This window comes from Nannospalax galili, unplaced genomic scaffold, assembly GCF_000622305.1.
Source record: "Nannospalax galili isolate Female #2095 unplaced genomic scaffold, S.galili_v1.0 scaffold165, whole genome shotgun sequence".
Taxonomy (NCBI): domain Eukaryota; kingdom Metazoa; phylum Chordata; class Mammalia; order Rodentia; family Spalacidae; genus Nannospalax; species Nannospalax galili.
In genome coordinates, this window is record NW_008352715.1 from 668,991 (window position 1) to 693,945 (window position 24,955).

Consider the following 24,955-nt stretch of genomic DNA (forward strand, 5'->3'; position numbering starts at 1 on the left):
TAAATAAATAAATAAATAAATAAGTGAAACCTATACAAACAGAAATAATAATCCCTAATAAGAAACAGGGATTCTTTTTGGTTTGCCACTGACCAGGGTGACACAGTAAAGTGTTACAGTGGCTCTTGTACTACAAACCATTGTCTAGATTCCCAGACAGTTGAGGTTCAAGTGGCCATTTTATTTTATTTTGAGATGCATTCACTTTTACTCATGTGGTGTTTGTGTGTGTGTGTGTGTGTGTGTGTGTGTGTGTGTGTGTGTGTGTATGCCTGTGGAAGCCAAAAGAAGGTGTCAGATCCTCTGGAGCTGGAGTTATAATTGGTTGTGAGCCATGCGATGTCTGTGCTGATCCTCTGTAAAAGTGGAAAACAGTTTTACCAGCGGAGCCATCTCTCCAGCACCTCGAGTGCTCATTTCTAAACTACCAATAGAATGTTGGACAAACCCCATGTTGTCTGGCCAGAATCTGGGAAGACAAGAAGAGATGAGTGAGAGGGCAATGTAGTGGGCATTAGCTGACTAATGTGGAACACTTATTATCTATCACAGCCTTCTTACTCAAACCTAAATGGAAATTTCTCATTTTCTTTAAAAAGGGGAGTCATCCACAAAGGGCTTTAATCTGGAAGTGTTGGGGGTATTTAGTGGTGAGAGAAACATTTACCAAAAAGCATTTGATGTCTGAATATTAGTCTATTGGTTGATATGCTTTGTCGTTAAGTCAAATGCTGTTTGTCACAGTTTTGATTTGTCAAGAGTATGCATAATGCTGGTTCTTAAGAGAGCCTACAGAGCCCCAACTGACAGCGATATTAACAGAGGTCGATGCACATGTCCTCCCAGCTGGGCTTTGCTCTGGGGAATGAAGGTCAATTAACATCATTTTATCCTCCTGGACAGCGGTATATGAACTTATGCCTGAGAGCATAAAAGACCTGAATTCTGTTTAAGAAAACAACAGCAACAATAAAGGATCTCCAATGACCAAACAAAATTTGGCCTAAAAATATTAGATATTTTCATTTATTCAAATTTGAGAAAATGCAGACTGAGTTTAATAGGAAAATATTTTGATTTACATTAGTCTTAACACTCTGTCATGTTTACTAATAGCACACACCAATATTTTCTGCTCAGATTATCTTGGGGATTAGTATAAAATAGTTTATTCTCTTTTGGTACAGGCCCTTGGTTAAGCATGGGTCTTCTCCCAATAATATCGCTATAGTTCCTCATTTTATTTTTTTGCTTAATTATCTGATTTCCCTAATAAGCTAAGCTCTGTAGAGTGGGTCTACTTCTGTTTTGTTAACCACCACTTTCTCTAGCATACCTCCAATCTGACAATTCTGGATTATATATTTCTTTCAGAAACATTTCTAAGTAGAAGAATAAATGAAGGGATGAAGAATTCATTTCACTGACCATGAAAAGAATAAATGGCCCAATCTTACAGACTCCCTGATTCAAAGTTGTTCTAAAGATTAAAATTATTTGAAACTCACTATTTCTTAATTAAGGTATAAGTTAATTACGATAAAATGTACTGGTTTTAAACATTGTTCAGTAAGGTTTATTTTCATGTTAGTTCGTGCACCTGTATTATCAGTAACCCGTTCAAGGTGCGGAATTGTTCCATGGTTACAGCAGTCCCTCAAAGATGCATTCTGGTTAAGATCTTGTAGCCCTTGTTACGTTTATCATTTAGCTGATTTTTACCTTTCCTAGAACTTCAGAAAAGACAGCAATAGTGAATGCTCTTTTAAAAAAAGTGTCTGGCTTATTTTGTTCTACTTGAAGGTTTTAGGATTTATCTATATTGTTCTTATGGATAGCTAATTAGATTCATATAAGCCAAGATATTTCCCATATTAAAAGAAATGTGATTATTAATGGAAAACATACCATTAGAAAGCCTGCTACTGCACGCCTCTCCTTGAGGGATTTCTTAGCTCCACATTTCCTAGTCTTCACTGTTTTCTCTCTTGAGAATCCCAAAGGTGAACAAACTTGTTCTTAGAAGTAGAAGGGCCATGAAACTCATATCTTTGATTGTGAGCCCTTACCAGCAGGTACATGTTTTAGAGCAGGAAACAGCCTGGGCTTCCTATTCTCTCCTGTTTTACGCATGGCTTTGCCTTCACACAATACTGTGGATGATGTAGGAATAACAAGTATAAGATTAAAGAGCTCTAAAATTAGATGTTCCACTGAAAGTCATTCTTAAAGCATATCTTCTATGGCATATAAAGGTTTAGGACTGTGAGGGTGGGTTTAGATAGAACTGCTAAGGAGGTTCACAAAGCAATGTTGTCTATTTTCACATGGCTTAAGAGGCTTGCCAAGGAAAGTCTGTGGCAAATGGATACATCAAATTAGAGCAGTCTATGATTGCCTGCCAAAGTCAGCTTATTTTCTTTGCTAGTTCCATAAAGGGCTGCCTGGAGCTTTGAAAGAAGGCTACCTTGTAGAACATGCTGGTGGAAAACACTTCTCTACTTGCTCAGGTCAGCATTAGTACAGACTTGATGGAATACTTTGGACTCTGGTAGAAATTTTTTAGTTCAGAAAAAAAACAAAAACGAGGTATCGGAGATTTTAGGGACCAAAATTAGTTTATCTTGCAGTAGAATAAAGCCACAGAACAGTCTTAGGAAAGCCACAGATAAGGACTATGAGAGCCTGGCAATTCTTCTGAAGGAACTCCAGATACTATCAGTCAGTTCACAGAATAAAATTTGTATGGGAAAAGTAAGACAATAATTGTGGAAAATAGTTTAAGTTAGTAGTAGCAGGTTAAAGACAGCATTTGCTCAAAGGTGGTTAAGGGATGGCATATCATAATGAATAAAGAAAGGAATGGCCCTTTTAAGTGTTCTTCAGATGCTAAATTTTGTACAAGACAGCTTGGTGGAAGATATGTAGACATTTCATGTAATGGCAAAAAGAGAATCTTAACAAATGTACAACAGTGTCAATGCCAGCTGAAGGTTTCCAAGGTTACTTACATATTTTCTTTCTCCTTAGATCTGTTAAAGCCACTTCAAGAATTGCTGAGTCCAGAATTGGTGGAAGGGTTGTGTGCAAATACGGACCCTATCCTGAGAAGAGCGCAGTATTCATCATAGGGTAATAGCTGATTCCTCTCTTTGGTTTTATAATCTTCAAAAATTAAAGAAATTGTGTTATAAAAACAGAAGTTATTATGTGAAATATTAAACACACTTTGAGTTTGTTTGTAGATTACCAGTGTGTAATTTCTGTCTTTTATGTGAACTATGTTCATAAATCACCACTCAGCAAATATTTTCCTCACATTTGGAACAGGGTGACATGGTGAAGCACCAATCTGGCCACTTTAGAACGGAGTAAGCATTAGCAAAGATTGTGATAATAGTCCCACATGACACTGACAAGGCTAGTCAAAGCTCAGGCCGCTGCGTAGCTCTAGGTCTGCCCTGATTGAACCTTAGTACGTCTGTAAACCATTGTGTGGCACCACACTGATGAGGAACAGTAGATATTTTGCGTCATTGGAGTCTTGATTTACTGGAGTTAATTAAACAAACAAACAACAACTACAACAAAAATACTGGGGTCCTAACGTTTTCCTGTGAAGTTAGTTTTACCTAAATGTTGCCTGGCACTCCTGATCTTGTCTCAAAAAATTTCAATATTCATTTCTGTCTATCATGGCTATGATAACATAGCCCTTCTTTAGAGGAGCCATGGATACATCTTAATGCTGAAAAGACTTCTTCTTGTCTTAGGGCTCCAAGAAAGATTACAGGGGACAAAATTTGTCCCAAGTCAGGAAAATGCTCCATATTCAGACTCACCTCAACATTTGGTTTACTCTAGGGGATTCTTGATTTGGTTATCTTACTGGTCATTTAAAAAAACAAGATAAAGTTCTCAACGATTTGGCACCTAGCTCAAACTCTGACTAAGTTCTGTAGGATGATGTGCTTCAGACTCATGGGGACTGGACACTGAGTGTGTGTGTGTGTGTGTGTGTGTGTGTGTGTGTGTGTGTGTGTGTGTGTTTCTGTGCCTTATTCAATTGTTTTCACTGGTTCCACCTCAGGAACAATAACTAACAACTGAAGTGCCCCATGGTATTATCATGAAAGAATGAAGAAAATGTTCTCATCACAATTCTAGAAGTTGTTCTATCTTGCCTGTATTTTCATCTTGTTTTGGTATTTTTTATTTTCCAGATTCTTTGAGTTTCCTATTGCTTTTTTTAAAATAAAAAACTATTTTATTTATTATTTTTATGTGTATGAGTGCTTTGCTGAATGTATGTAAATACACTACATGCATGCAATGTCCACAGAGGCCAGAAGAGGGGGTGTTACAGATGACTGTTAGCTATTATGTAGGTGCTGGGAACCAACCCTGGTCCTCTAGAACAAAAAGTGTTCTTAACTGCTGAGCCATCTCTCCAGCTCCTACTTTTTTTTTTTTTTTAATCTTTCTTATTCAAACTATCTTTTATTTATGATAGTAAGTTTGTAGAAAAATTCATTTGAAAGTACTGAGATTTTCAGTGTATACTCCCCAACATAAAGTTTCATCTATTATTAACATTCTGCATTTGTGTAGTAACTTATTATAATTTATGACCCAATACTGATACCATCTTAAAAACTAAAATCCATAGTTACATAGGGTTTCACTGCTTGTGTTTTGTACTCTATAGGTTTTGATAACTGTGTAATGACATATTTCTATCACTACTGCATCAAACAGAGAAGGTTTGTTGTTCTAAAAATTCCCTGTGCTCCCATTATTCACCTTTCTTTGCTGATAGTCTGGGGAATTTGAATAATACCACATTAGATGTTTCAGATCAGCTTCTTTCACTTAGCAAGGGGTTTTGTGCATTGTAGTTCATTTCTAATGATTCACAGTTTATCCATCCACCTACTCCAAGTGTTTGGTTATTTCTGTGGTTGAGAACTGTCTAACAAAATACTGAAAATATTTATCTTCAAACTTTTATGCATCTGTTTCCAGTTCTTTAAGTTATGTACCCAAGGAATATGATGACTAGATCAAATATCAGTAGCATACAGTTCTGTAAGAAATTGTCAAGCTGCATTTCAAAGCAACCACTTTGATCACATTTTATATTACCCAACCTTGAGCAAAAGTTCCTGCTGTACCTCATCCTCACAGACCTTCCATCTTGTCACTGGTTTTTGTGTCACCATTGTAACAGACGCATTATTGTTTTCCATTGTTGGTGTTCTAATACAGTTATTTACAAATTAATTTTATTAAAAAGAGACCTTTATTACCCAGAAGACTCTGGACACTTAGCTGGTAGCATCTTCTTGAGAAATAATATTAAGAACCTCCACCTTCCCCTGGGCCATGCCCACTGTTGTAATGCTGCTTTGTGAGACAGTGTGTGTCACCCACCTGTGTTTCCTATCATTCATGTCAGAGTTGGCAAAGACTTTTTAATGATAAATAGTTGTAATGAAAATATGGATACTACATGGAAGCTTTTTTTTGTCTATACACCAGCAATATGCATATTCTGTGAATGTTTGTATTAAATTAATTCATGCTTGATGTTGCTCAAAGCTGGGTTTATACCCTGGACAGGACTGTCTATAAGAGACATGAAATTAAACATGCCTATGGTTACAACATATAGTCCCTGAATTTCAGGGGTTCAATTTGTGATTTTTATACTTAATGATGGTATGAAAGTGAGATGCATTAGTTTCTACTTATTCAGCTATTATAATTTAGGATTTTGTAGAGAGTAGTAAAAAAAAAGACTAAAACATAAATGGCAATAAAAGTATGCTGCCATTTTATTGTGTCAGCATCTTTTCTAATCGAAAATATAAACTCTCTGATTGCCCAGCTGCATTTTGGAGTATTACCTCCAAATGCAATCCTATTTTTTTTTAATTACTGGATTTTTATAAATGTCATTCAATATATTTTCATCATATTTAAACACCTCCCTTATCTGCAATCTCAATTCCCTTACTGCCTCTGCCAGATTTCATTTACTCTATTTATAAATATATATTTATATTTTACATAAATATATTATAAGACCTATCGAATCAAATTTGTGTCCCCAAATGCCCTTTGGTGTAGGTCCAAACACTGGAGCCTGGTTGACTTACACATCATCACACCTTTAAAGAAAACTGACTCTCCAGCAGCTGTCCATTGCCAATAGTTCTCCAGCTAGTTTCTTCCCCACTTCTCTACTTCTGTGCTGAGGTTTGTCTTGCTTGAGCTTACATGAGTTTTGTGCATGCTGTTACTATTGCTGTGAGTTCATATGAGTAACTGAGCAGCTAACTAGAAATTGTTTGTGTCATCTGCCGTCTCTGGCTTTTATAATTTTACCTGCCCCATTTTCCACAATGATCCCTGAAACTTGGGAGATAGAGATTTAATATTAGTATCTTATTCAGGGTCAGGCATAATGCCCAGTGTTGCAGTAGTAGCACAAATGTTATGGGAGTAACCAAACACTTTCTGATGGTATTTAAGGTCTGCTTCATAAGATGTTGCTCATACCTGACACTGATATCAGGTCTAGGAACCTGTGGCTAGACAGATCACAGGGCAGAGGGGAGAACCTCCTACTATTACTCTGCTAAATGGACATAATATGAAACCAACTTCTAATGGCTTATACCCATAGATTAATGATCACTCAACTCTCCCCAGAATAGCTTCCTCATGAAAAAGATTAACACGGAGACCCACAACTGGCCAACATGCAGAGAACAAGAGACTGCCAAGTGCTTAGCCCTGATCAAGGCATCTATATATCAATCCTGATTTCAATGCAAGGTGTCCTTTGGAAGGAGATGCTCCTCAGAACTTTGGGAAAGGAAGGAGCAGGGGAGCTACAGAAAAGTGTTTCTCACAGAAATAGGAAGGTGAGGACAGGCATGACAGAATACTTGTGGGAAGATAAAACATTGTACTTATAGTTAAAACAACTACAGTTTTAAAACTGCATAAAGTCAGTCAGAGAGTAAGCTGAACTTGTACCTTTAAGTATAGACGTAAACTGATTTCCCCAAACATGAAAGTAGGGACAAGAAGCCTTAGCATGATTAGCATTAAACCCTGAGCGAATCAGCTAGGGGACCTTCTTCTCGGGCTTCAGTTCATTTTTGTACAAGTCTTTGAACTTTCAGTCTTTTAGTTCATTTCACATAAACTGACATTTAATCATTATTATCATACATAGGACTTCAAACTGTGGTGTCAACACATATTTCCTAAATGTAAAAAGTTAATACCAGTGTGTTGGAGTGCCCTGAGATTTGGATACATGAAGCTTGATGTGGTTGATAGCCATGCTGTAAAGAGCCTTAAAATCAGGTATAAAGAAGTTTGACTGAGTCTTATAGTGAAGTTTTCTAAGAAGGATAATAAGAAGATAATTTCAGGGTTTAAGGAAGAAAATCAGCCAACAGTATAGGAGAAAGATTAAGGAGAGAGATAGGAAGTGCAATTAGCATGCTAATTTGCTAATTACCATGAGAAGAAATCTGAATGAGGCTATTGGCAGTGAAAAGGGAACCAACAGTAGATTGTAGAGAGAAGTTTGTGACTCCATTAAGGCAATATGTACTGATCAGCTACTAAGTGCCAATCTGTTGTAGGCCATTATATATGAAGACAGTATTCTATCTATTATAACCGGGTGCTGTGAACAATGTATTTGTGTCTTCCCTACAATTCACATGTTGAAAATCTAACCTCAGTGTTTTGGGATCAGGAGTTAGGGACCATTGAATGTAGTTAGAATGAGTGCCCCTGGAAAGAGAGTTAAGCCATTCTTTCTGCCACCGGAGGGTAATTTGCCACCCTGAGCAGAGCCCTCATCAGAACAAACATACTGTCACTCTGATCAGCTTTCCAACCTCTAAAACCAATAGAAAAGGGTCTCTTATTGATTAAGCCACCCACATCAGTAAACAAACAAAATAGATAATGACTAGCAAACACCATTTAGAATGTATATGTGTTGAAATTTGGAAATATAATACAAAAGTACAAATTTGAGCAAAGTAAGGGGAAACGGGAAATGAGCAATGGGTTGAAATGGGAACTATGGTGGTAGGTAGAAGAGTTCTTACTGAGAAGGTCGGGCAAATATTTGAAGGAAGTGAACAAGTGAGGTAATAAAGTACCTGCAGGAAGAACATTACAGGGAGGAGGAGAGGGAAGTGCAAGGAACCTAGCTGGGAGTGGCTGCTCTCACCATTTGACAGGCTTAGGCAACAGAATGGCGGCTCTGAGTTCAGAGCTTTCCCAGAGTACTTGGTGAGTTCAAGCCCAAAGTGGACTAAGGAAGGAGACTCTACCTCAAATCAAAGAACAAAGCAAACAAAACTAGGAAAGAAACAAAAGATCCAGTTGTGGGAGGAGGAAATGAATGCTCCAAGAATGGCTAGCTCCTTTTTGAATTTAATTCCACAAGATGCTCTGTTTTACTAATCTCCATTTACTACTGAAATGGAGACCTTTTCAGCTAGAAAGAAACTTCCTCTTTTGAAGTTGTTTGTGGTCAGAATTAAGCTGTGACCCTTGGGCACTGCCCAACCTTAAAAGTAGTCCAGGAAAGCAGGGAATCAGAAACACCCAGTGCAGCCACAAGATTAATAGATTATCTATGAATTTTAGGATGGATTTTTCTACTTCTATGAAAACTGTCACAGGACTTTGATTGGATTACATTAAATCCATAAACTGCCTTTGGTAGGATATTCATTTTCACTATACAGAGTCTACCAATCCATGAGCACACAAGATCTTTCCATCTCCTTGTGTCTTCTCAATCTCCTTCTTCTAAGACTTAAAGTTTTCATTGAGGTGGTCTTTAATGTCTTTGGTTAGGTTTATCCCTAGATTTTGGAGCTGGAGAATGGGGGCTATAGTGAATGAAAGTGTTTCTCTGAAATCTTTATCTGAATGGTTGTTATTTATATATAGAAAAGCTACAAAAGGCCCAGATAGTGAAAACACGTCTGAGCACAAAGAGCAATCCAGAAGGGATTTATATACTAAAATTCAATCTGTATTACAGAGATATAGTCATAAAAACAGCATGTATTGTCACATAGACAGACGTGAAATCAATGGAACAATATAGAACACCCAAACATGAGTGTACAAAATTTTATCAGTGCCTCCCAATGTTAGACCAAGTTGCCAAGAACACACATTGGAGGAGAGATAAGATCTTCAACAAAGGGTGCTGGCAAAACTGGATCTCCACATGTACATGAATGAAATTAGATTCATACCTATTACCCTACACAAAAGTCAATTTCAAATGGATCAAAGATCTCAATGTGAAGCCTGAAATACTGAAACTATTAGAAGAAAACTTCTTCTAGGCAAGTACCTTATAAGCAAGTACCTTATAGGCAAGTACCTTATAAGATATAGGCACAGGAAAAAAATATATAAATCAGATTTCAGTCATTCAGGAATTAATATCAACAACTGAGAAACAGGGCACCATTAAACTGAGAAGCTTCTGTACCACAAAGGAAAACTAATCAAGTAAAGAGGAAGCTCACAGAGTGGGAGAAAATCTTCACCAGCTATATACGTCTGACAGATTAATATCCAGAATACACAAAGAATTCAAAACAAAGGAGCAAGAAAACAAAAGACTAAACTAAAAGATGGGCTATGGATCTGCACAGAGAAATCTCAATAGATGAAATAACAATGGCTAAGAAACACCTTAAAAATTGTTCAACAGGGCTGGAGAGATGGCTCAGCAGTTAAGAACACTGGCTGTTCTTACAGGGGACCTAGGTTCGAATCCCAGAACCCACATGGCAGCTAACAACTGTCTGTAACTCCAGTGTCAGGGGATCCGACAGCCTCTTCTGTTCTCTGTGGGCACTGCATGACATGGGTGCACTTACCTACATGCAGGCAGTACATGCATACACATAAAATAAAAATATAAATAAATTTAAAAAAATGTTCAACATTCTAAGTAATTAGAAAAATAATGCAAATCAAAACCGCTTTAAGATTTCATCTAACCCCAATCAGAATAGCTAAGATCAAGAGAACAAATGACACCAAATGATGGTGTGGATGAGAGGAAAGGGGAGCCTTCATTCACTGTTGGAAGGATGGTAAACTGTGGAAATCAGTATGAAGAACTTTAAAGATAAATCTACCATATGGTCTGGTTACACCACGCCTTGGCATATGCCCAAAGGACTCATCCTACTGCAGGGACACTTGAATAGCCTTTTTCATTGCTGCTCTTTTCACACTAGCTAAGAAATGGAAAAAACCTAAATGTTCCCCAGCTGATGAATGGATAATGAAAATATGGTACATTTACACAATGGAGTTCTACTCAGTGGTAAAGAAAAACAAAATCATGAAATTCTCAGGAAAATAGGTGGAACTATAACTGTTACACAGAGTCATAAAAACAAGTGAAGTATGTTCTCTCTCATTTGTGATCTTAGCTCCAAATCCCTAGATGTAAGTATGTGTCCTGATATAACCACATGAGCTAGGAAAATGGAAAGGAACCATGGGGATAAAGGGGAAAAAGGAGCTCAAGAAAGGGGAGTAGTAGGGGACAGGTGTTATCAAGGGAGGATTGGAAAATGTGGGTACTTTAACTGGGGTGGGAGTAGTGAAGATTACACAGGGGGAGTGAGAGGTGAGATAAATAATGCTTTGTTGTCAAGGTAGCCCAAGAGACTCCCAGAATAACACAGGTTATTGTTACAGCCCTTGATTGCCTTTCAGAACATGAAGGTAAGACCCTATTGCTGAAGAAAGACAAACCAGAACTTGGAGCAAGGGACCTGGAACTGACCTGGAAGCCTCCTCCCTGAAGACTAGCTCTCATGGTAGCAGAGCATACTATGGAAGCTGCCAGAGGAGAAAACCATCAGTGATTCTATCCAGCTGTAAAGCCTAATAAACAACAATAATTGTCCCAACAAACTATTACTATTGGTGCAGTAGCAGCACTTTTATCTTGAGGGTATTCAACAGCTGTTTAATTGGAAATTAAGGACCATTCAATGGAAGGGAACTTATGTGTGGTACTGTAAACACCAAATACACACAGCCAGAGAGATCAGAGATCTTAGAGAAAAACCTACTTTTGTCATATCTCTAGATCAATGTATTTACAGACAAGTGTACCTCTCTCAGTTCATCAAAGAATCTTCTTTTTCAAAAGCTAGAGATTATCACAGAGTTCCACAACTAGTCAAATGCAGAGAATAAGTATCTTTGAGACCCTTAGCCCTAAGAGACACATTTTCAATTCAACCTCTACACATAAAGTATAACTCTAACTACTCTAACTATGGAGTTTTCCTTATGCAGCAGATGGTGATTAATACAGAAACCCACAACTGGCCAATGTTCAGAGAACAAGAGACTGCAGAGTTCACACCCCTGAAAAGGACACCTATTTCAAACTTCTGCCTCCCACATCCCAGGGATCACTGTGGAAGTTGGGTCAAAAAGATCGCAAGAGCCAGAGGTGTTGGAGGACCACAAGGAAACAGAGTCTTCCAGACAGGTGGTCATTTACATATACAAACTCACCACAATGGTGACAGCATACACGGGTCCCATTCAAGCTCATATCATACAAAATCCCAGCATAGACATAGGGATGTGGGTAAGGAATCCCAAACTTTTGGAAACTAATGGCTGCTGGGAGGGAGCAAGACAGACTCTTACAAGAATGGGACTCTTGGTATGTTGATCATGCTTCAGTGGATGGACCCATGCTGCGAGACATGTGGGGACACAAATCAGACTTTATAGGCTGCATTGTATATATAGTGGAGTACACTGAATTGGGTGGGGGACAGTGGAATGAGGTGTGAATGGGGGAGGGGATCTAAATACCATCAAATTATATTGTATCAAAAAATCACAAAAATTCAAAATTTTTTTTTCAAAAAGATTAAAAAAATAAAGATGGGAAGAAACAAGGCTGGAGACATGGCTCAGCAGTAAGAACACTGGTTGTTCTTGCAGAAGACCCAGGTTCTATTCCCAGCACCCACATGGCAGTTAACAACTGTCCATAAATTCAGTTCCAGGGGACCCGAGAGCCTCTTCTGACCTCCGTGGGCACTGCACGACACAGGTGGAGTACCTACCTTCAAGTAATATATGCATACACATAAAATTAAAATAATAAATGAAAATTTTTAAAAAAGATGGGAAAAGAAAACATCACTTGCAGTGTTTTAAAAGAGACTGTCCCCCATAAGCTCCAAGTATTTGGACAGTTTGTCTCCAGTGGGTGGCACTGTTTTGGGAGGCTTTAGGAGCTGTGACCATGCTGGAAGAAGCATGTCACTGTGGGTGGGTTTTGAGAGTGCTTAAGCCTTGCGGGGATTTCCAGTTGCTCTGTACTGCCTGTGATTGCTTGAAGATAGGCTCTCTCGGCTTTCACTCTGGTCACTTCCTTCCACCATGCTTCCCCCACTCAAATAAACTCTTGCTTCTACAAGTTGCCTTGGTCATGGTGTCTTGTCACAGCAACAGAAAAGTAGGTAATACAGCAATGGTGCTGGACACAGGAGCTGTTGACCTTAGGGCATTTTCTTTTTCTTTTTCAAAATAAATTAATATTAATGTCTCTCTTTATTGAATTTTGCTGTGTTTTATACAAAATATCTTAATCATATTTAGACCCCCTTGTGTAGCCTGTTCCCAGGATTTCATTTATTCTGTCTTCTGTGTTAAGGCCTACCAAGTCAAGTCTGTGTACCCAGATGTCCCTTGGTGTGAGTTAATCCATTGGAACCTGTTCAGCCTGTCTAGCATCACTCTCTTAAAGAATATCAACTTCTCTCACTTAGCAGTGATCAGCTGCCAATAGTTCCTTGGCTACGGTTGGGCCTCTTGCCCATTTCCACATCTCTATGCTGGTTTTTATCTGACTGATGTTGCTTGGGTCTTGTGCATGCTTTTACCATTGATGTACGTTCATATGAACCCTTTCGATTAGCTGAGAACACAGGATTCAAAGCAGCCGGCTAGTCATGTTTACTGTAGGAGACACAGTGAAAAATCTGACATGTGAAGAATTAGTAGCCTCTTAAATAAGGAATGTTTTCAAATATGCATTGTAGATTCGGGGAAGGGGGTTGGGTGTGTTTTTTGTTTTTGTTTTTGTTTTGTTTTGTTTTGGTTTGTTTTTTTGAGACACAGTCTCCCTGTAGCCCCAACTGACTTGAACCTTATGTAAACCTAGGCTAGCCTAGATCTCACAGAGATCCACCTTCCTCTGCCTCCAGAGTGCTAGGATCAAAGGTGTGTGCCACCACGCCTGCTTTAGTTATTTTAATAGTATTTATATATCTGTCTTTGGTAAAAATGTGCTGACAAGTTTGAAAGGCTAAAATTAAATGTGTTAGACTTCTAACTGAAGTATGTGCTAGTTCTGCTGCCCCTTGCTTTTCTCTGTCTGCTCTGATTTCATAACAAGACATGCCATACTGACATGCCCTAGAAAGGTCTCCAGGTGGGTTGGTAGAGTGAGGTTGAAGTATTGGTCAATTTGCAGAAATCCCTCAATCTAAAGCACAGCTTTCTTCAGATCACCACCAAAGTTTGTATTTCATTAATGGATAAAGCTTTTTAAAAATGTTTTCATTGATTTGAGAATTTCGTACCATGTATTTTGATTATATTCGGACTCTCTTCCCCTTTCACCCTGAACCTTACTAACCAACCCCCACCCATGTCTTCATGTCCTCTATTACTATTTGCCTTTTTTAAAGGTCTACAGTGTCGAGTATGGGTTTCCTAAATGTTCCTGGGTATCAGTCTATCCCTAGTCTGGTCAACCTACCAGATGTCACATCAGTAAGAAAAGCTGACTTTACCTCTCCCAGGATCTATCAATTACCAATCGATCATGCTAAACTGACTCATAAAGACCTATTGTTATACTCATATGTTAGTGCATCTCTCAATTATCACCAGAGAACCTTCTAGAAGCACATGGCCTTTAGCACAGAGACCCATAAATGGTCAGCCTACACAGAATAGGAGACTGCAGAGTGCTTAGCCCTAAACGGGCCTCCTACATCTCATCCTCCTCTCTCAAGATTATGGGTCATTGAGGAAGAAATGGTAGAAAGATTTTAAGAGTCAGAGGTGATAGATGACTACCAGGAAATGGTATTGCTAGATATCACAGCGTAGTTGCAGATATGAGCCCACAGTACTTATGACAGTGAGAGAGAGAGAGAGAGAGAGAGAGAGAGAGAGAGAGAAAGAGAGAGAGAGAGAGCAAGCTGACAGTATTTAATAGTCTCTTCAGTAGCATCTTTGTTGGCTGTTTTTAAAGTTTCTAAGAATTAAAATATAGCAATATATTTTAAAGAATAAAGTTCTTAAAGGAAAAAATAAAATATAGCAATAAATAATGAATGGTCCAATGTTTCTGTTAGAATGTTAATTAAATGGTGTTTGGAAATTAGGGATTTATGAAGTTGATAAAAGTCAGCTTCAGTTCCTGCTCTCTATGACCTAGAATTTATCTATTTTTATTATTTATTTAAAAAAAAAACTTCCTATGCCATGTAGCAAGCCTTCCATAAGAAGTTCTTTGAAGAAAGTGAGAGCTTAGACATTTAAAAAATAGGAACATGTCTTATGAAAAAAAAAATGAATGGGCTTATTTTTCTGGGAAACAAATTGAGAAAGTGTGTTAAAGTTAATGTGACAGGTGACAGGAGTTATTTGGAATTAGTTGTAAGGGACTTTCTGAAGGAAATCAAATTCACATTCAAGGTCAATCCAAAGCCCCTTCTCTTTTTTTCTTCTACATCATCCTTTCCCCATTAAAATCCACTCTCAAGAAAGGACTATAATCAGTCTTTTATAACTCCATAACTTCTTATGAATTTAAAGCAGTGTGTTTCCTCTCTGAAGAGTATTGACATTTTAAACAGGAGAGGAGTGGTATTGCTTTTTAAAATAATTACAAAATAGCCTAGTGAGTCTGTAAAGCCTGGGGAATTTTATTAGTCTTTTTATTTTTTCTGATGGCTGCACTTTGATCTTTATTTTTACTTCCGTTGTACATTAAAGGAACTATGTAGTTTCCATAATTGCGACATGATGAGATTCTCATTGCCTTTAATTAACCTGCCTTTTGCTTTCTCAACTCCACAATTAATTTGGCTAAATTTGTTAGCAAATGAAAAATTCTAACTGCAAATATTGAATGTTTCTTTCACTACTTACTATTTGACACTTCTATTATTGTGTTTCAAGTGAAAGAGATTACATTTTTATAGTGTACAATAAATATAGTTGCTGTTTCCTTGAACACATTGTCTCAGGAAGGATTTTTTTAAAGGCACTGCTATTGGTCTTTTTCATGTAAAGGGGAAATGTCAGTTGGAAGAGTAAGATAGTAATCTAGTTTATTTGGTATTATGACACTCAAGGATTTGGCAATAAAAATAAATCTTTACTAAAAAAATTGACAAATTGTATTCAGAGGAACAGAGTTGAACTGCTGTTTTTGGCAGCAAACCTGGCAACACTCAAAGTGGTTACTTAAAATAAAGGCTTTTTAAAAGCCTTTTATTTTGATTAGTCATTGTAATTGCATCAAAACCAGAATTCTTCATTTTCATAAGCTCAGAAATCTGCATAGGGCTTTTTTCTGTCTTTAGTATCACAAAACACTTAAGGCATATGCTTTATAGAAGCAGAGCGAGAAAGTAGCATTTATCAAAAATCTGAAAGTCTTGCATTAAAGCCTGAAATAAATTATGTTTTCCTTTTCCCAGCGAGTAGCAACAATAGGATAATTTGGGAGGAACTAAGTGAATCAAATGAGTTTGTGTGGTTGGGCTGCAAACCACAGACACCATAGTGAAGTTAACCTGATTATCTATCTGCTCTCTCCCTAGAACCATTTAGCAATTGCTGGGCTTGAGTGTGCTTGTATATGCACCTGGGTAGTTGTGCCTATGAAAGAGTCCAAAAGATAGGTAAATAAATGGCTTTTGTTGCTCTGGAAACATCGTTTTACCTCTTTGCATCTGAATTTTTCTGAGAAAAACATCCACTTAGTGTCACAAGAGCCTCACAGGAATGATTTAATAGTGCCTGCTAAAAGCCTGTAAGGGCTCTCAAGACAGAAGATGCAGTTTTGCAAAGCTTCTGTCAATCTTAATTTAAAGAACTGCAAACCTTATAGGTTTATTCACCAAGCCATCCGTAGCAGAGAACAGAAGGCAAGACCCATTCTTTAGAAGTTGTTAAAATGTTAGTCAAATCATGACCAAGTAATTACAGGTTGACTTTGTTTCAGTAATAAACCTAAAATATGGCCAGTTTTATGTCACTGGTTTAAATGACAATGACTTATGAAAAAATCTCTGGGGTCTCATTGAAATGACCTTTGGAGTACCTTCTCTTCTTCTGTGCTTTTCCTAAGTTGTAGGACTTGGAGTACCAGAGTTGTCACCCTTCCCTTGGTTTGACCACACATGGATTACCTGGATATTGCCTTTAGAGTAACTGCATCGAAGAGGTCTTACACTATATATGAGAATCTCAGAACCTCATTTAGGGGAAAATTGCTCTGATTGTACTTGTTATTTTAAGCAAGCATATTTTCCCATTGGTACCTATTTATTTTAATGAGGTGAGGCTTAATAATTTACAGATACATGGTTAGCATGTAGATAAAAAGGGGAATATGGGCTGGAGAGATGGCTCAGTGGTTAAGAGCACTAGCTGCTCTTGCAGAGGACCCAGGTTCAATTCCCAGCACTCATGTGGCAGTTAGCAACTGTCCATAACTCCAGTTCCAGGGGACCCAATGCCCTCTTCTGACCTCCTTGGGGATTGCATGACATGGGTGCACTTATATACAAGCAATACACACATACTAAAAACAATAAATAAAATATTTTTAAAAAGAGGGATATGATCCACTATCTTCTAGCTAATGATATTGGGACTTTTATTCACTTATTCCAACTAATTGCTCAAATAAGTGACAAGATCTTTTCAAAAATGCTTAATTGGAAGAAGTTGATCCCCACAGGGCAATTAATTATAGGATCATTAGCTGATTTTTAGGATCACAGTTCTTTACTGAGCAGTCATGCTATGTGAGATTGGGAACTGTTACTTTCAATAATTTCAAATATATTGTTGCTTTGTTGTCAAATTCTTAGAGTAACAATGGAGTGCTTTTAAAACACACATTGACATAGACAATGAGGTAATCAGCTTCAGGGATATTTTATTAAAGTGTTACTATTGATTAAATGATTATATATATTTTTAAATATTTTATTTAGGGCCTGGAGAGATGGCTCAGCAGTTAAGAATTCAGGTTGTTCTTGCAGAAGACCTGGGTTTGAATCCCAGCATCCACATGGCAGCTAACAACTGTCCGTAACTCCAGTTCCAGGGGATCCAGCAGCCTCTTCTGCCCTCTACAGAAATTGCATGACACAGGTACACTGACCTACATGCAGGCAATACATAAATACTCATAAGTATTTATGTATTGCCTGCATGCAGGTAAGTGCAAATGTGGTGTGCAATGCCTGCGGAGGACAGAAGAGAGCATCAGATTCCTTGGAACTGGAGTTATGGGCAGTTGTTAGCTGCCATGTGGTTGCTGGAAACTGAACACTGGTCCTCTGCAGAAATAGCCAGTGCTCTTAACCACTGAGCTGTCTGTCCATCCCTAAACCTTTTTAAGTGTTGTAGGGTAAAAATAAGTACAAATGGTTTTGAATTCACAAAACACTGCATAAAATGGACTTTTAAAAACTTTTAATACATTTTTATCACCTTGTTAGACCCAAATTGGTCTTTTTTTTCCTAGTTTCTAATTTTTAATTCTCAAGTTTCCAGGTTTTCTGCTTAATACCTTAAATATGTTTTTTTAAATTATTTTCTAATTTTGGCTTATAGATCAAACTTAAAAGACAGCAACAAAACAGTGATTTCAAAAGCTATTATATTTAATTTACAAAAAGAAAAAACAAGGAAGTTCATATTAACATTTTAGTTGCAATGTACATATAAAACTAGGTTGATCTTTTCTGAGTTTGGGAGGTTTTTTTGTTCCTGAAGATAGATTTCAGAAATGTTAATTAATGTCTCTCTAACAGTAAAGAAGGCTATCAACGAACCTGAACCACCTTGTAATTGAAGCAAGTTATGGAGGACTGTTGATGGCTTCTTTATTCATTCAACAAATATTGAGCAAAAGTCTCTTGCATGCTAGGTACTAGACAAGATGGCAAAGGCTAACATCTTATGAGGGAATTTATACTGCTATGGTTTGGGCATAAAATGATCTTAAAGGTTCACGTGTTGAAGACTTGGCCCCAGCTTGTGGCTATTTTGCAATTCTACCCCATCAGTGGCTGGAACTATAGAGTTCATAGCTTAATAAGCTTTAGGAGAAGGGGCCTAGTTAGAGGAAGTAGCTTCACTGAGTGCTTGCCTTGAAGGACATATCTTGTTGCTAGTCTCTCCCTGTCTGTCTCTTGGCTGTTTGTCATAGCATAAACTGCTTTGCTCTTTGTCTTTCCAACATGAAGTTTAGGTCTTGCCCCGGCCTCAAGATGAAATCAGAAGGCCATGCACTGAGATCTCTGATACTGTGAGAAACAAGAAGTCTTTCCTCTCTTAGGTTATGTTCTTGAGTATTTTGTCCCAGCAATGAAAAAGTAATGCACACACCCTCTCATTAAAGAAAAAAATTCATCGATCTTTTCAGGGTTCCAATTATGAGAAACACTATAAAGAAAAGAGGAAGGTGAGATGAGCAGATGAGATAAGATATCTTGACAAAAAGGGTGTGAACTACTCAGGAGAAAGGCGGGTTAGTAAGGGAAGAAAAGCACTGTGTTCTAGAGATATAATCATTAAGATGCTTCTTGAAAAAAAAATCATATGGCCACAAATACAGTTGTACAGGTCTTAAACACTTTGTAATATGTAAAGAGTTTCTATTAACTTTTTTTTTAATTAATTAATTTATTTTTATACCCACTTCCCAGATAGCACCCTCCCATAGCCTCCCTCCCCCTACTAGAGCCCTTATGTTCTCATATCCCTGCTACTGTCTGCTGTGTTGTCGGCACCCCCAGCCATTCCCCACTACTTGTCCTTCTGGTGAATCTAGTCAGCCTATCTAGAGGTCTTTGTTTTAGGAGGGTCAGCTGTTCCTCAGCTAGCGGTAATCAGTTGTCAATATTCCTTTGGATAAGATTGGGGTCTGCCATTCATTTTCCCAGTTCTATGCTGGGTTACTATCTGGGAATCCCTTTGGCCCCCCCTGGCCAACAACTCAAAAGAAGGTATCGCCTATCTGGCATTGTTGCATGTTATGTAGTCTTTAGCTATACATATGGACTCTTAGGAAATTATATTGGCCCCTTTAATCTTTGGTTATACTTTCCTTTTGGGTGTTTAAGGCCATACAATTGGTCCAGATAAACTGATTTATTTTTACTCTTAAGGTCGTTTGGGGATCTGTTCCTCAGGGCTCACATGGGCTTGGGAGGAGCCCCTTGCTTCTTTCTTTTACCACTTCTGCCTATGCGAAGATAAGTCAAAGGTCCTGCTCAACCATGGTTGGCTTCGCTTGGAACCATGGAGGAAATGATTCTTCTGTGTCGATCCTCCTCTTTATAGGCTGGACACTGGTTCAAGTACATCTGGTGGGATCACCTCGGCCTCCTTGATCAAGAGGATAGGTGACCCACAAGTTAAGGGTATTGGTTGAATGTGGTGATGCATTCCTATAATCCCACTTCAAAGTCTGAGATAGGAGGATGGTGAATTCCAGGCCAATTTGGCTACACAGAGAGGTTCTGTCAAAGAATTAAGATTCCTAATTACTTCCCACCAAAACTTGTGTTTTCTTCATAATTCTTACTACCCAGTCATGACCTGAATTAATACTTACAAAAGCTGTAAGTAGTGACTAGACCTGATGGGTAGTTATGGTGGTTACCTAAGAAAAATTCAAGTGCATGTATATCATGTATATTTTATTTTAATTTGTTTTTATTGAATTTTTGTATATTTCATATAGAATATCTAAAACAATCCTAATCATCTTTATACCTCAGTCTCCACTGGCACCCTCCTATAGTCCTCCCCACCTGAACCCATATACTCTGTCATCCGTGTTAAGGCCCACTGTGTCAAGTCAGTGTCCTCAGACGTTCCCCAGTGCAAGTCCAGCCACTGAGGTCTAGTCAGCCTGTCTGGAGTCCCTTGTTTTAGGAAGATCAGCTCTCCTTCACCTAGCAGTAGTCAGTTGCCAATATTTCTTCAGCTAAGATTGGGGTATACTGACACCAACATCAATGGCTGGCACAGTATACAACATTGGTGCAGTAGTGGCACCTTTATCTTGGAGGCAATCAACAGCTACCTGATTAACTAAAAGCCCACTCCATGGGAGGAAACTCAAGTGTGGCACTGTAAACATAACCAAACACATGGCTGGAGAGGTCATAGATCTTAGAGAAAACCCCAAGACTGTCACACCCCTAGACTAATATATCATGTATATTTTAAATCAACACCTATAGAGTGTCTGCTTCTTTTCCTGATTACTTGACTACCCATGAGGCTTCACTAGTTCCTGGTCGCTTGGACAAGGTTTTTAAAAAAGGGGGAAAGCGTACTCTTAAATTTTTATTTTGTTAGACTCTTTAAAACCTCTAATAACTGAAGTTCGTACTAAACACTCTTTACTGTGATCTCTGCCCTTCATCCATCAACTAATAAGCAATTCCCAACACAGCATTCATCTTTGATCAAACTTTGTCATCTAAACTTCCCTTAATGTACCTTAAGTTTTCTACTTCCAGGAAGATTTCCTTCCAGTCTAAAATGCTCACTCATTTTTTCCGTGTGTAGGAACATAGTCTTCATGAAATTGTCATGGCCCAACTCATTCCAGAGGTTTACTTTTTTTCTTCGGTTTTCAATTTTAAAAATTAAAAAAAAACTCTCCAGAGCTGTTCCATATTCTTTGATGCCTCTCACCTGAGTAAGACCCGTGAATGAACATGTGATTACCTTCACTGTATCTAGACTTCAAGTGTGCAATGTATTCTTATTACACAGTTAATTTCCATTTATACAATAAATCCACATCTTATGTGTCTTGGATTCATTCTACATTTTAAATTAGTTTTCTACCTTGTACTTAATTTCCTAAAGATCTTTTTCCATACTTGGTGCTAAATGAATGTTTGTTGCTGCTTTGGTAAAGGAGAATAGAGACTTAGAAATAATTGCCAAGCAACAGACCTGCTGTATCATCAGCAAAAGCTTTCTGGACCCCTGGGTTAATACGAAGTGGCTGCAATTCCCTAACAGATTAATTGCTACCAATCATGAAGAAGTTAAAATACTCTCAGAATATAGAGCTATACTTGAATAACAACTGCTCCAATTCCACAGGCTGAGTGTCTACAGTTATTTAGTTGGCCTTATTTATTTAGTGGTAATAATTTCTTTAAGCTCTGCAGAATGCTGAATTGAAATGGATATAGTCCCAACATATAGTATATGTCCTAGAGTTAATAATTAGTAGCTGAAGATTAGGTATTATATGCAATTATATGTCAACCGTGAAAATAAGCACTAGCCAGTTTACAGGATCTCAAAGTAAATCATCTCACAGGTGTTCATTCTGCTTGTTTTAATTGTGATTGTTTTTCTCAGGAAGGCAAAATATAAGACTATTTGGCACATAAAGATGTCTCTTTTCTCATAGACAAGAGATAAGGGTAAAGAAAAAGAAAATGGCTTATCAGAAATAAATAGCTTCCTTCAATTTCTGTGATAGTGGAAATAATTAGATTATACTATTTTTCTGAAATATAATGCACATAGCCAAAACAGAATAAATATAAATTTGCCAATATGCTGATATAGAAATATCTCATATGAACAAAACAAGTGTGTATTATATGCTACTGTCTTTATAAATATGAGTAAAATAGAATATAGAGGTATTGGGAAGATCCTATAGTGGGTGATCATGCTTGGTGCATGTGGAAAGGAAGGCAGATCATGAAAATGTGAAAGTTGGAGGGAAACTTTTCACTGAATTCACTTTCTAGACTTTCTGGCTTCTAAATTTTGAACTATAGGAATATATTAACTGTTAAAAATATATTTAAAAATAAAAAGCAGAGAAACAAAAAAGGAAAAATTTTCTTGTATTGGAGTCAGTAGAAATTTTCTGAAAATAGTAGAAATAAGCCTGCATAAATCTGAGAAAACATTTTCAGAGCTTTTCTTCTTGATATCGATGACACAAACCTGTCAACATTGGGTTGTAAAAATGTGACTACAGACTCCTAGGAAGAAAAAATTGTGATTAATTCTCTAGGGAAAGGGACGAGCAGAATGTACAAATCTGCTGTAATTGACCTTGAGGTGTCAGTCCATTTGCAATTTGCACAGCCATTCAAGACCCAATGAGAGTGACCTAGAGGTCAATAATAGCCCTTTCTGGGTTTAAAAATGCAAGTGAAGGAAAAAAAAAATAGTGCATCTAGAAAAATTTGCCAGATGCTCTCAGGGGCACAGATGTGAGTTCCAATCTTTTCTAGACACTGACTTAAGCTACACTCTGTAGGAAGCCTTTCCTGATGTCCATAAATAAACGTAGAGTCTCCCTTTTCTGTATACCAATAGAGGAACTGTGCCCTCATTGAACCTTTAGCACATAGTTCATGCCACCTTACAGGAAGTCTAGCTTTCCATGTGACCATCATCCTTAAAGAGCCTTTTTTCTTTTTATTATTTACATCCATGACTATATTATGGTACAATATACAGGGTAGAGATCTATTATTATTATCAAAAGAACAAATGATTATGAAAAAGGGAAAGACTATGCAAAACAAAAAACTGCCTAGATTTAGATCGAGAATTCAGCCTGATGTTCTGAAATAAGTTTGGATGGTAGAAATAGCTCCTCCACATAGTCAACTTATAGCAGTACAAGAATATATACTCCCATTGAACATAATGTAAATATCAAATTTATCTCCTGAAGGGTAATACACATGAAACAAATGATTAGTTCATCCTGGAAAGATTGGGCAAAACAAGACCATGGGAGTTTTACATGACCCACCATTATACTAAGACCCTATTTAGAAATAGATAGAGAATCATTAAATACTAAGGGACATGAACATAATGATCCAACATAAAAAAGAACAGTGATAAAGTAATTGCCATATTTTTTAAAATAAAAATTATATGTCATTAAAAGAATATAGTTTTATCACAAGAATAGAAAGGTCAATGGGCTAGAAGAAAGTAAATTCCAATAAAACCAACCTTGCTAAGTCTAAAAAGTAGAATAAACTAAAAGTGAAACTTTAAAAAAGGTGATTGGAGAGATAATTATTCAGTATAATTTGCCAAATTAAATGTTTATTAACTTAGGGGAAAAGTTAAATAACTATGCCAATTCATGTTTTAGTAGATACCTGACAGTAGCAGATAAGTCACTGCACTGAGGGCTCCATAAAGCTATCTATTGTTAGCTGTAGTATTCAGTCATTACAAGTGGGAAATGTGTTAGTAATGAAAAGGCATTGTTAGTAAGTGTCTTAATCCAGGCTATTGCAATTTGCTATAGACAGGGTAGATGATCAAGAACAGAAGTCTGATGTCAGGGTATCAGCATAATTCAGGCCCATTTCCAGGTTGCAGATTTCTGACTTATTTCTGAATCCTCACCTGATAAAAAGTGGAACAGACTCCAAGGCTCACTTTATAATCACGTCCATCTCATTTATGAAGGCACCATGCTCATGTACTGATAGTACCCAAAGGCCACACATCCATACCTGTTACACTGGAGGTCAGGTTTAAACATTTGAGTTGAGTAGGTGGTGGCACACATACTTAGTCCAAAATAATCTAATTCATTTTCATTTAAAGTGCATCTTTATTTAGAGATCTTCTTCAGCCTTGGATACCAAAAGTTTCACACTACAGAGGAATGACTTGTTTAGTACTTAGTACTCCAAATTTGGAAATGATGTGTCTGCATCTCAACACATTCTAAAAAGCATTAAATGGTTCATTATGAACACAAAGTTATTAAATGTTTGAGAGACGATATATTAGTTACTTTTCTGTGGCTATGACAAAGCAACATGATCAAGGCAACTTATAAAAGAAAGAATTTATTTGGCTTGCTGTTCCAGAGGGATAAGAGTTCATCAGGGTGTGAGGCATGGTGGCACAAGCGACTAGAACAGAAAGCTGAATGCTCACATATTCAAGCAGGCACAAGAAGCAGACAGACAAACTGCAAGTGAGAGAAGGCGATGAATTCTCACAGCCTGTCTCCAGTGATGTGCTTCCTCCAGCAAGACCTTACCTCCTAAACCTCCACAAACAGTGTCACCAATTGGGTTCAAGTATTCAAACACTTGGAGCCTAAGGGGAGGAAAATTTTTATGCAAACCACCACATTCTGCTCCTTGGCCCTCATAGGCCCATGACCATATCATAATGCAAAAGGCGTTTACTACAACTTCAAAAGACCACAGTGTCTTTAACAGTCTCCACATTGCTCAAAATTCCAACATTCAAAATCTCTTCTGTGACTTAGGCAATCTCTTACCTATATACTGTATGAAGCCAAAAATCTAATTAAAAAGCTCCAACATAAAATTGCACAGAGCACACATTCCCATCTGAAAAGGGAAGAAGGGAGTGTGATGAGGAAATATGGGACCAAAGAAAAACCCACAACCAGCAGGGCAAAGCTAAATCCTATAGTTCCATGTCCAGTGTCTGAGACTTTAGCTCCAAAGGGCTTAAATGGTTCTGCTCCCCCAGGTTTGCTGCCTACATCATA

The 24,955-nt window shown here is 37.6% G+C and overlaps 1 protein-coding gene across 3 annotated transcripts in view; it reads left to right on the forward strand.

Annotated features, from left to right (window-relative positions):
• The window catches only part of B3galt1 (beta-1,3-galactosyltransferase 1), a 580,596-nt gene that overhangs the window by 186,149 nt on the left and 369,492 nt on the right, over positions 1-24,955 (forward strand). For 2 of the 3 annotated variants that reach the window (XM_029554479.1, XM_017802393.2), the window contains exon 2: positions 3,031-3,132. The exons of the other annotated variant lie outside the window; for it this stretch is intronic. The gene's annotated coding sequence lies outside the window, so the exon portion shown is untranslated. The remainder of the gene's footprint in view (positions 1-3,030; positions 3,133-24,955) is intronic. 3 annotated transcript variants of the gene reach the window in all.